The 12090-nt window shown below is 40.0% G+C and overlaps 1 long non-coding RNA gene across 1 annotated transcript in view; it reads right to left on the reverse strand.

Moving 5' to 3' along the window:
- Positions 1-664: 664 nt before the first annotated feature.
- Positions 665-12090, reverse strand: part of LOC127972845 (uncharacterized) — a 75933-nt gene continuing 64507 nt past the window's right edge. Inside the window, exon 2 of the long non-coding RNA XR_008157209.1 lies at positions 665-854. This is a non-coding gene — a long non-coding RNA (uncharacterized LOC127972845). The remainder of the gene's footprint in view (positions 855-12090) is intronic.

Here is a 12090-nt window from a genome sequence, read left to right on the forward strand (position 1 = left end):
CAACTAGAGCCCTAGATACAGATCCCCTGTAAAGACCTTGTCTCAGAGGACCACCAGGACAAGACCACAGGAAACAGGTGATTCTTCTGCACAATCTGACTTTGCTGCAGCCTGAAATTGAACTACTGGTTTGTCTGGTCAGAGGAGAACTGGCCCCCAACTGAGCCTGGATTCTCCCAAGGTTTTTTTCTCCATTCTTTCACCGATGGAGTTTCGGTTCCTTGCCGCTGTTGCCTTTGGCTTGCTTAATTGGGGTCACTTCATCTACAGCGATATCAACTTGATTGCAAATAAATGCACAGCCACTATTTAACTGAACAGAGATGACATCACTGAATTCAATGATGAACTGCTTTTAACTATCATTTTGCACTATTGACACACTGTTTTCCTAATGAATGTTGTTCAGTTGCTTTGACGCAATGTATTTTGTTTAAAGCGCTATATAAATAAAGGTGACTTGATTTGACTTGGCACAGAGAAAGGCGTCTCAAAACGCTTGAACACCGAATTTGCTTATTATTTGCTCTTGTGCCGACAAATACATGCAAAATATGTCAAAATATCCACCTTGGAAATTATGCTAGAAAAAAACTGTCAGTTATTTCTTAAGTGAAAGTAAACAGTTGAGGAAAAAAATGGGATGTGTATTATATTGGATGCGTTTAAAGTGAAAGTGAAGTGACATTCAGCCAAGTATGGTGACCCATACTCAGAATTTGTGCTCTGCATTTAACCCATCCGAAATGCACACACACACACACACTGTGAGCACACACCCGGAGCAGTGGGCAGCCATGTATGCTGCGGCGCCCGGGGAGCAGTTGGGGGTTCGATGCCTTGCTCAAGGGCACCTAAGTCGTGGTATTGAAGGTGGAGAGAGAACTGTACATGCACTCCCCCCACCCACAATTCCATCCGGCCCGAGACTAGAACTCACAACCCTTCGATTGGGAGTCCAACCCTCTAACCATTAGGCCACGACTTCCCCCAAACATGCGTGAGCAGGGAAGTGACCGTGCCTAATTTAGCTACTGGCTGCTGTAATGTTATTCCAAGGAAATGAAAATGAAAAATCACTCACTGCTCTTGACTGAATTACTTTGCAGTTTTAACAGTCAAACCAAAAATTATTCAGACATCAGATATAATTTTTGATATATATAGCAAAACTGTAATAATGTGAGAAATGTTTAAGGTGTCTGAATAAATGTAGGTTTGATTGTATATTAAATTTTTACACTGAAGACTATCCAGTGCTATTTTACATTTAATTATTTGGTTTCTGTACCTTGACACCTACAAACTTGCAAAGGCTCACGCCTGTTTCACACATACTCCATCTGCAGTGCGTATGCAGTGCGTGTGCATTACGTATGTGGTGCAGCATGGATAGGGATGAGTATCGTTAAGGTTTTAACGGTATTACTATTCTTACTGATACTGCTTAATGGTCCGGTACTTTAACGGTATTCTTATCGGTACTTTGTGTTGTGTTACTTTGTGTTGTGTTAGGCAGGCGAAAACTTAGCATTTCTCTGTCTGCACATAATGCACTTTTGAAAGATGCTTTGACAGATTGCTTGTGTTTCCGCACTTAGATGCAAAAATGTTGTTGCACTTATGACAACCAGCGTTGTCTGCATCAACTATAGTGAATTAGAACCACACTTTGGGACATTTTACTGTCTCCGCCATCATCACTCTTTGTATTAAGCAGGAGTTTTCTTACTGTAAGGGGCTGTTCACATATTGCGTCTAAAAACGCGTGGAAAACGCTAGGCGTGCCGCTTTCTGATTTTTTTTCACCAAAGCCTTCGGGCACTTGTGCTCCTGAGGCTTCTGCCATTGCTAAGCAACCATGACCTGCTCTCTCCATGAAGACGCGGAAATTTCAGCAATGGATAAATGGATTTGCAGCACTAAAAACTACTTGCAGTAGCTCTGCTACTAAATTAATATAAAAATCCACATACAGCTATCAGCTATTCCTTCATCTTGGCTGAGCTTTCAACGTTGTTACAGAAAAGGTGAGGAAGTTACATGAGCTGCAGTGTGCTTGCAGCATACCGCGCGCCTACATTTGAAATAACGAACTTGAGCGCGCAAAAGACGCGATATGTGAACGGCCCCTTATGCGTGTGCACGCATGAGAGATCTCGCAGATTTCACAGACAAACGTCTTATTAATATAACGCAAATTAGAAATGTTTGCACTGCAGACGGAGTATGTGAGACACAGGCTTAAGGATGTTTACACCTTGTGCAATGTGGAATTAGTTTACAGCTTTTTCAAGCACTTTGTGATGCATTTTGGAAACAGGACATGAGCCCCTTTTCTAATGCACCACCTACACGCCATCCCATCTCTTCGGAAAGGGGCCACTTGAGTCGAGAGAACAGGGGTTCAACACTGTCACATTGTGGAGTGAAAGTTGTCATGAGTCTTGTTTGGTTTCTGCTTGTCCTGTTGTGCCTGTTTCTGTCTTTCAGAAAGAGAACATGGTGTAATCAAACGTGCCCGCAGAGTACTTGGGCCTTAAGGAGGTGTTCAGCTGCTTCTCTTCCTCTGCATCGTCCCTATGTCCCTATTAGTGCCAGGTAAGTCTCCACCTAAAGGCAAACTTTACTCTCTTTCTATTCCGGAGAGGGAGGCCATGGAGAAATACGTTTCTGATTCCTTGGCATCAAGGTTCATTCGTCCTTCCTCTTCTCCAGCGGGGGCGGGATTCTTTTTTGTGGGTAAGAAGGATGGTTCTCTGTGACCTTGTATTGACTACCGAGAGCTGAACAACATCATGATAAAGAACACCTATCCTTTGCCGTTGATGTCTTCAGCTTTTGAGAGGTTACAAGGAGCATCCGTATTCACAAAATTGGATTTTCGTGACGTTTATCATTTGGTCCGCATCAGGAAGGGGGATGAATGGAAAACCCCCTTTAACACCCCTAGAGGGCACTTTGAATACTTGGTGATGCCGTTCTGGCTCTCCCACTCGCCAGGGGTTTTGCAAGCACTCATTAATGATGTGTTGAGAGACATGGTAGATCAGCTTATACATGTTTACCTGGATGACATACTGATTTTTTCTTCATGTCTCCAGGAACACGTTCAACACCTCAGACAAGTACTCCAGAGATTACTTGAGAATGGGTTTTTTGTCAAGGCGGAGAAATGTGTATTCCATGCACAGTCTGTTCCCTTCCTAGGGTATATCGTCTTGTCCGAGGGAATACCTATGGACCCTGACAAAGTTAAGGCTGTGATAGATTGGCCATCTCCAGGTTCCCGTAAGGCCCTACAGCGGTTTCTGGGGTTCGCCAATTTCTATCTGTGTTCCATTTGCAATTTCAGCCAACTAGCCTCACCTCTAATGGCCTTGAACTCCCCCAGTACTCTGTTCAAGTGGTCGGACACAGCCGGGACTGCATTCACCAACCTCAAGAGCCGCTTTGTTTCTGCTCCCATCCTTGTGGCCCCTGATCCACACGGCAGTTCGTGTTGGAGGTCAACGCATCAGAGGTGGGGGTAGGAGCAGTGTTGTCCCAACTTGCTGCTTCGGACGATAAGATGCATCCATGTGTGTTTTTCTCCCATCGGTTATCTCCTGCTGAACGCAATTATGACATTGGTAACAGAGAATTGTTGGCCGTCAAATTAGCTTTAGAGGTGTGGCGTCACTGGTTGGAAGGTTCAGGGGTACCTTTCATTGTTTGGACTGATCATAAGAATTTAGAATATATTAGAACTGCCAAAAGACTCAATTCCAGGCAGGCTCGGTAGGCACTTTTTTTTATCGGTCATTTTGATTTTACTCTATCATACTGCCTGGGTTCCAAAAATGTCAAACCCGATTCTTTGTCATGTCTTTTTGATCCCTCCGCCCGAGTATATTTTACCTGAGAAAATAGGTAATCTCAGCACTCGTATGGGAGGTCGAGTCGAAGGTCAAGACGGCCTTAGAAGGGGTAACGCCTCTGCCCGGTTGCCCGCCGAATCGTTTATTTGTGCCGGAGGAGTTACGGTCCGAAGTCATTCAGTGGGGTCACTGCTCTAACGTTGCTTGTCATCCAGGGATAAGCCGAACCAATGGGTTAGTTAAACAACAATTCTGGTGGCCACTTATGGCTTGTGACATCCACAATTTTGTTTTGGCTTGCTCAGTTAGCGCCAGTGTTAAGTCATCTAACCGACCTCCTGATGGGCTCCTTCAACCACTGTCTGTCCCTTCGAGACCCTGGTCCCACATCGCACTAGATTTTGTTACCACCCTCCCGCCCTCTAATGGCATGATTGTCGTTTTGACCGTAGTGGACTGGTTCTTGAATGCGGCACATTTCATTACCTTGCACAAATTACCAACCAAGGAGACATCGGTCACTGTCCTAGATCACGTCTTTAAGCTACATGGCCTCCTGGTAGAAGTGGTTTCTGACAGGGGATCCCAATTTATATCCAAATTTTGGAAAGAATTTTGTAAGTTGCTACAAGCGTCGGTTAGCCTGTCTTCTGGTTATCATCCCCAGAGTAACGGGCAGTCTGAGCGAGCCAACCAAGATTTAGAGAGGATGTTGAGATGTTTGGTCTCCAAGAATCCTTCTTCCTGGAGCCAACAAATCTCTGTGGTGGAGTATGCTCACAATTTGTTACCAGTGTCAGCCATGGGCCTCTCTCCATTTCAGTGCAGCTTAGGTTACCAGCCACAAGTTTTTCCTAGTCTGGAATCTGAAGTCACGGTCCCCTCCACTCACGCGTTTGTCTCCCGTGTACGTTATGGGTCAAAAAGTGTGGCTTTCTACCAACAACATTCCTCTGCATTCCGTCTCTAACAAATTAGCTCCCAAATTAATTGGCCCGTTTACCATCACCAAGAACATTAATCTGGTAACAGTCCGCCTCAAACTACCTCCAGCGTACAGAAGGATACATCCCGCCTTTCATGTGTCCAAAATTAAACCTGTGTTTTATTCACGTATTAATCTGCTTACCCTGGTTTCCCCGCCGCCACGTCTCCTTGATGGGGAACCGACCTATTAGTTTCAATCGTATTCTGGAGTCGAGGCCGAGGGGGCGAGGATTCCAGTACCTTGTGGACTGGGAAGGTTACGGTTCGGAGGAGAGGAGTTGGGTACCTGCTAGGGACATACTGGATCACTCCCTTATTGATGATAACAATCAGCAGGTAGGCCCTTCTGGGAACTCCAGGAGGTGTTCTGAGGGGGGGTGGGGGTGGGGGTGGGTCGGATACTGATCTCTGGGTTTTGCACTTTGTGGGTGAAGTCTGTGTGTTACGCGTCAGCACTGATTAGTTTGCTGGTGTCTCCGTTAATTGCCATCAGCAGTAGTTTTCACACATTACTCATCCCTATATAATGGCTTGTCTTACGTCTTGTGTTTGTGAGACCGTTGTTTCCTGTTTTTTAACCGTGCCTTGCTTTCTTATGTGTTCTGCGTTTGGATGTCCGTGTCTTCCCCCGGAACCCCGTCCACTCTTCGCAACCACCTTCAAGCAACACGACTTACCTTTGGCTCGCTTCCCCGCAGTTCCTGTGCCTCCCTCTCCTGCTGCCTACTCACCTCCGCCTTCTGGACTCATCACTTCCCTCCACCATCTTGGACAGTACCTTCATCCCAGCGTTATTTGTGTTCCAGTTTTGTATTGTCTGCATTATCTCATTAAACATTGTTAACTCGCACTTGCTTCCAGCTCCTCCTTAACCCAGTCTTCACAAGATCCTACAATATGCATATGTCAAGATTATACCAGCCCAACTTAAGTATTATTATTGTTTAATTGAAATGAATTTTATATTTGGAGATTTCCATTCAATACAATTTATGTGTGAGCTGTATTTGTAATTTCTTTAAATGATTTAAATGTCTGAAAAAAAAAGAAGAAAAAAGCATCAGAATCACTTCATGACATAATTCTTACTTTTGGTGAACAAACTTGGGGGATTTTTTGTTCAAAAGTGTTATTTTGGGAAGCTAGAACTTTTTTCTATACTTCATGTTTTTTGTCACACTGTAAAATATCAAGCCCGGTGAGATTTTCCATAAAAAAGCCAAGCCCAAGACAGACTGTGCAACATCAACTGCCATTTATGTCAGAATGTAAGATATAGGCTACTGTACATCTAAGTCTTAGTTTTTGTAACCCAGATATCTGTCTGTGTGTGTGTGTATTTGCATACATTTGCACAGCATTATTATATGCCTTTAAAAACATTAATGTGCCACTCCTTTAAGAACAGGCACATTTTGAGCAAGTCAGCATTGATTGCTGGCCTGCCAGTGAGTCACAGAGAGAGAGAGAGAGAGAGAGAGAGAGAGAGAGAGAGAGAGGGAGAGAGAGAGAGAGAGAGAGAGAGAGAGAGAGAGAGACGGTTTAAAATTTTGAGATACAGTTCTAATTTTTTATGTTGTCGTCCCTTTAATTGGTGAGTTGATTGCTGATGAACATTAATCACATATATGTTAATGGAGTTATATTTTTTGATGTTTGATACTTGCTGTATAACTTAGTTGACTATTGCTTTGAAGCAAACAAATCTAAGGAAACATTATATTTATTAGGCTTCTGAATGGTTTATTATTAATTACTAAGGTGATAGGTATTGGCTAGGATTAGGGATGTGGGATGTGGTCATGCAGAATATGTGCTTTAATAAACAGCCGATATGTTAATAATAGGCATGCTAATAATAGTGAGTACTAGTCCCCTTACTAAAGTGTAACCAAAAAAAAAAAAAAAAAAAAAACCTACAATAGTAGCTCAACGATATTAAAATACTAAAATAACACTGATGTGAATATACTCTAATGTTCAGCTCTGATCATGCATGACATCGTAGTCATATCCTCTCAAAGGCAGCATTGTTTAATAAATGTCTCTCACTTGCGAGCGAATCCATACATTGATATGCACACAGACAATCAGACTCTTCTCAGTGATTAAGACTTCCACAGCTGTGGTAAAATGAAGAGGTGCTCACTTCACCGCGCCATTGAAGACTTGATCAGCTCAGGGGCTGACAAGCCCCCAAATTAATCTTTAATCAAGAGCCTGTTCACTAAAATCGGAAGCAGCTGAGTGCAGTCTGCATATGTTGATGCACTTGGCAAGAACTATTTCTGAGTAGTGTTGTGCCCTTCTTGCGGTTTTGCTATCCCAAACCAATTTATGAAAAGCTATAAAACTGATCTGCTTTCACAGACAGCAACGTGTGCTGGTCTGCTGCACCTTTAACACTAATGCGCACCATTAGTAGGCAGAATCATTACTGGCGAAAGGGCAGGATAGACGGTAGTGCTCTTGTAAATCAGTGTAAAGTCTCATGGAGTCTTCAGGCATGAGATGAGCTTCTTATTACTGATGTTGTGTTGCCGTTGTACGATTAAAGAGGAAGCTGATAGAAGCTGCAGGATTTTTATTTATTTTTTACTTTGCACCGCTCGCATACAGTACAGTACTCTATTCTGAAAAGGGTTAAGCATTGATGAGTAGAGTGAAACTTTCCAGGGCTGGACTAAATCTAAGTACTCTTGGAATGCTGCATGGTCAGAGTATAGAGGAAAACTAGTACCACAACACTGATGGTCATCAGTATATTTTCAATGTTGGTTCTGGTGTGTTGATTTTTCTACTATGCATTCTCAATTAGTCTAACCAGAAACCATCTTTGTCAACCATCTTCATCATACAGACCATGTAGGTTTACCACCATATAGGTTGACAATTCAAGCTTGGCATTCTAGCTGGTCTTTCAGTAGCTGAACTGTTGGTTAATTTGACATCGCAAACAAGTAAAAATGTTTTTTTTTCTTTCTGTAAGCATTCTGCTCAATATTGATTTAATGATTCACTCAGCTCATGATACAATATAATTAACGATACAGACTTCACTAAACAATTTTCTCATGATTGTTTTAACAAAATGAGATTTCAGACAAATTATAAATTAGAAGGTGTCCTTTTATTATTTCTCAGACAATATGCTGCACATTTCTTTGTGAAATTGAAAAATGTCAAATAGTAAAACTAAATTTTGAATTGTAAAAATGTTAAATAAATAAATCTCTCCATATAAACAAACTAAACTTTTGCCAGTGTTCTTTCCATTTAAAACGAGAGGCAACTAATGCATTTTAATCATTGCGATAGATGCATTTAATTTCAAACAACAATGCTGCATATAGTACATGCAACATGAGCCATTTTTTATTTACCGTATGTTTCGGACTATAAGTCGCACCTAAGTATAAGTCGCATAAGTCCAAAAATATGTCATGATGAGGAAAAAAACATTTATAAGGCACACTGGACTATAAGTCGCATTTATTTAGAACTAAGAGAAAACATTACCGTCTACAGCCGCGAGAGGGCGCTCTATAGTGCCCAGTGCTCCTGTAGCTTACCCCTAAAAACATTAACTGAAAACAACTGAAAACTATTAACTCAAATATTAACTTAATCATCAAATATTAACAAAATCCAAGACCAATAACAGATATTGGTAATCTGAAATCTAAGGCAAGTTATTCAGCTAACGGTACACAATAGTACACAGAACAACAGGCTGAATAGATGCCCGATATGTTAACTCTCGCAGCTGTAGACGGTAATGTTTTCTCTTGGTTCATGTCAAATTAATTTTGATAAATAAGTCGCACCTGGCTATAAGTCACAGGACCAGCCAAACTATGAAAAGAATGTGACTTATAGTCCAGAAAATACGGTAAATTTGAAATTTGATGCATTTCACTTTTTCACTTTTTTTTTTTTTTTGCATTGACTTTTCAGCTGAGCTTGTCAATGTCAGAGTCAAATGTCAAATTTATTCTAACTATTTAGTTTTAAAGATTGGTAAGAAAGCTCTGCAAGAAAGACAATAAGAATTAATATTTGACATTTTTTTCAATGGAAATTTCAAAACAGCAGTAATATACATGTGGTGATGGAAAAAAACTTGAATTGGAGTAAAGAAGATACTGTTTTAATTTTACATTTACAGTCTGCTGAGAAGTCTAATCAAAAAAAAAACAAGATAGAATACTAGATTTAAGCTGCATTCAACACACTTTATTTGAAAGTCCAGTTCTTATCATTAATAAGCCATTAACTACAACTTTTACTAATATATTTCTGCTTTTTAGTAGTTAGTAAGGTATATCTACGTTTAGGTATCGGGAACGATTAGGGATGTAGAAAATGGTCATCCAGAATATGTTCTTCATAAGTACTAATAAACAACCAATATGTTATTAATTGGCATGCTTATAACCAACTAGTTAATAGTGAGAATTGGTCGCTATATTAAAGTGTTACCAAATATTATTTGCAAGTAGTATTATTTGCAACACATTAGTTATTAGACTATTTTTCTTTATTCTTCTTTTTTTCCTTTAATTTACTCTTTTTGACAAATGCTATTTATACTGAAACACTTAATAGATGATAGAATATAAAAGAAAAAGGTGTTTGTAATAAACTCAATTTATTACATATGTGGCCAATGTTATTATAGAGGCTTTATTTTATTTTTTTAAATATTTGAATTTTGTCCTTTACTCCACTGAAGACAGGGTTTTAAACATTTGCACATAAATATCTGCTGACATTGTGTTTACTTTCTTTTTAAAATTTATTTATAATCATAAATTATGTTAAATTCTCGTTTCACGTCAAAAGTGCAATATTCTGTTACACAGACCAAACCGCTGGTCTAATTTATAGTGTTTTAAAATATTTCTTAAAGCTTGTTTGATTTTGCCAAATCAAGCATACAGCTGAAGCGTATCTGCATAGTAATATCATGAAGGCTAGACTGTTGAATATTAATTACTTTACATAACTGGGCATTCTAGGAGGTTACCCAGCAACGTCAGGATAACATAATTAATATTCATGAAATAAACAGTTGCATTGTCATGACTTCCCTAGTGTCCAACCCTTTTCAAGCATCAAAAACCAGTTTGATTACTCAGAAACAGCATTTAGTCACAAATGTGACTCTTGACCACAAAACCAGTCATAAGATTTTTATTTTATGCCAAAAATCAATAAGATATTAAGAAAATATCATGTTTCATGAAGATATTTTGTAAATTTCGTACTGTAAATATACATACATATATATACACACACATATATACATATATATATATTAGGGGTGCTCCAATCACGATCGGCTGATCGTTAATGAGCATCTCGTCAGTAAAGCCGGTTCTCTAATAGACGCGCATAACGATCGGAGCACCCCTAATATATATATATATATATATATATATATATATATATATATATATATATATATACACACACACACACACACACACACACACACACACACACACACACACACATATATATATATATATATATATATATATATATATATATATATATATGCACCCTAACATTCCACATTTTAAAATAGTTGTATATCGGCCAAATATTGCCATTTGCTAACAAATCCTACATCAGTGGAAAGATTTTTGGTTTAGCTTTTACATCAGTGGAAAGCTTTTTTGTTTAGCTTTCAATTTTGAAAGATTGACCTTTCTGGCTGGTTTTGTGGTCCAGGGTGACATATATGCTGTGAGCTTGCACTTTTAGGCCACATCAGGACTAGCATCATACAATAGTGCCGAGTGGTGCCTCTCCACACACCTGTGACGTTGCCAGATACATCAAAACAAACACTCTGCACCTGAGAGACAGATCCAAATGCGTACGACCTTCAATGAGAAGCGTCCCACTGACCAAATGCAGTTAGTGTGACTATCGCTCTTGACACAGGCTCTCTACTACTTTCTAAACGAAAGGAGCATGTTTGACGGGGCTCAGCTGAGGACCATTAGAACTCAGTTTGAATCTGCATCAATGAGTGGCTCTCAACTGCTCTCCAGAGAGACTATCTACTTTTCAAGGTACGGGGAAAAGCCACAGATACCGCTGAAATGTCACCACCGTCGAATAGCATTGTAAAATGTGTCATATTAGCATACACCTCAGTGAAACAACATTGACTACGCTGTGAAAGCGATTGCGGTGTTGGAGATGGAGAAGGCCTCTCGTCTGCTGCTCCCAGCCAGTGTGTTAGTGCCTGAGCGTTTGAGCGAAAAGGAAGAAAGTTACGAGGGTCACTACTAATTCTCATTCCTGTCACTAATTTCCTAATTTCATGTTAATTGCTCTGAAGGAGCACATCATTACTTTAAGATCCCCTCCCCTTTTGTTGGCTACTGAATGGTGGCTAATTACTGTCAGCCGTTACTGCAGGCTTTGATGTTAATGAATTCATGCAGCAAGAACGCTCAGAATTCCACTGAAGTTTCAATTGGAGAAAGAAAAAGCAGAGATACGCTCGGATTGAGCTCAACTGTTACAATCAGACCACAAAAGAGAGTTTGTTTCCAACATTTTATGACATAAAATGGGTTATGTGTGCTTAAGGCAAGCATTTGTTGGTCTATATATACAGTATTGTTCAAAATAATAGCAGTACAATGTGACTAACCAGAATAATCAAGGTTTTTCGTATATTTTTTTATTGCTACGTGGCAAACAAGTTACCAGTAGGTTCAGTAGATTCTCAGAAAACAAATGAGACCCAGCATTCATGATATGCACGCTCTTAAGGCTGTGCAATTGGGCAATTAGTTGAATTAGTTGAAAGGGGTGTGTTCAAAAAAAATAGCAGTGTGGCATTCAATCACTGAGGTCATCAATTTTGTGAAGAAACAGGTGTGAATCAGGTGGCCCCTATTTAAGGATGAAGCCAACACTTGTTGAACATGCATTTGAAAGCTGAGGAAAATGGGTCGTTCAAGACATTGTTCAGAAGAACAGCGTACTTTGATTAAAAAGTTGATTAGAGAGGGGAAAACCTATAAAGAGGTGCAAAAAATGATAGGCTGTTCAGCTAAAATGATCTCCAATGCCTTAAAATGGAGAGCAAAACCAGAGAGACGTGGAAGAAAACGGAAGACAACCATCAAAATGGATAGAAGAATAACCAGAATGGCAAAGGCTCAGCCAATGATCACCTCCAGGATGATCAAAGACAGTCTGGAGTTACCTGTAA

The sequence above is a fragment of the Carassius gibelio genome, chromosome B15, assembly GCF_023724105.1.
Source record: "Carassius gibelio isolate Cgi1373 ecotype wild population from Czech Republic chromosome B15, carGib1.2-hapl.c, whole genome shotgun sequence".
Classification (NCBI taxonomy): Eukaryota; Metazoa; Chordata; class Actinopteri; order Cypriniformes; family Cyprinidae; genus Carassius; species Carassius gibelio.